The sequence below is a fragment of the Penaeus monodon genome, chromosome 22 (assembly GCF_015228065.2).
Source record: "Penaeus monodon isolate SGIC_2016 chromosome 22, NSTDA_Pmon_1, whole genome shotgun sequence".
Taxonomy (NCBI): Eukaryota; Metazoa; Arthropoda; class Malacostraca; order Decapoda; family Penaeidae; genus Penaeus; species Penaeus monodon.
The window spans coordinates 6,674,012-6,675,325 of NC_051407.1; the positions used below are offsets into that span (position 1 = coordinate 6,674,012).

The 1,314-nt window shown below is 45.4% G+C and overlaps 1 pseudogene; it reads left to right on the plus strand.

The window, feature by feature from the left end:
- The first annotated feature begins 182 nt into the window (after positions 1 to 182).
- Positions 183 to 1,117, plus strand: LOC119587219 (annotated as a pseudogene).
- Positions 1,118 to 1,314: the final 197 nt, after the last annotated feature.

The following is a 1,314-nucleotide window of genomic DNA, read 5'->3' on the forward strand; positions in this document are numbered from 1 at the left end:
TTGATTTTATTCCGCTGTCTTTCTGAAAACATATTTTTCATTATCATTATTTGAAACTATGATTCGTAAAATAAGGGAGAAGGGAAAGGCCTGGTGACGTTTGCCTCCATGTGTGTAGGAGGAGCAATAGCAATCGGTGTATATAAAAAGCGGCACTTGCTCGTATCATATCAAAATTCAACATGAAGCTCCTGGTGAGTAGTCTAAAGCCTCGTGTTTCGTGTCTTCTTAAGTATGAATAACATTCAGTATATAAGGTTGATTTGGGACAAATCACTGATTGACGCTTCTTTTCCCTATAGATTTTATTATTGGTGGCTGCCGTATCTGCTGCCCCACAGGGGTACAACCTAGCCACTCCTTCTGGCCCATCCTTTAACGCCGGGGGTTGTGGCGGTGGACAAGTGCGACACGTGGATGGCAGCTGTGTCGCACCTCAAGTGAATAGTCGTGTGTTCTTGTATGATGTGCCGGCAAATCAAGCTTCTCCCAGTAGGCCAGCGTACGTTCCAAAACCTAAACTTGAACGCAATATTGTTTTCGTGAGACTTCCTGAAGGTGGTCAAGGACCAGAACCCATCGTCGTTCCTCCTCCGAGGCAACAACACGTTTTGTTCGTGCTTAACAAGCAGTCTGAACAAGGTCAACAAGTGATCGAGGTGCCAGCGCCACCACCAGCGGATCCCGAAGTGTTCTTCGTGAACTACGCAGAAGGAGAGAACCCGACTCTTCCTGGTGGAGTAGACCTCCAAACGGCGCTGAGTGCTGCTTCTCAAGGTGGCGGTCAAGTCGTAGGAGGTGGTGGCAGTGGAGGTTCTGGTGGCGGCATCGGAGGTGGATTTGGAGGTGGATTTGGAGGTGGATTTGGAGGCGGCAGTGGAGGTGGATTTGGAGGCGGCAGTGGAGGTGGATTTGGCGGTGGATTGGTGGTGGAAGTGGAGGTGGATTTGGAGGGGAATTGGAGGCGGCAGTGGAGGCGGATTTGGAGGAGGAATTGGAGGCGGCAGTGGAGGTGGATCCGGTGGTGGAAGCCCCTCCACTCTATATAGTGCACCATAAACAACAAACATATTCTGTGATTTAAAATATGTTGATCCTAGAAAATCAGAAGATTTAGATTTTGTTATTATTCATCAATAAATACATGAGTATATACAAAGAAGACAGATTTATGATTAAATACCTGCTGTTTAGTTATTATATATCATCTATTAGCTTTTGGTTTTCTTTACATATGTTTAAAAGAATTGTGGCTTTCTAGTCTAGAAAAGTAAATGAGCAAATTAACATAAGCATAAACACAAATATCCAGAC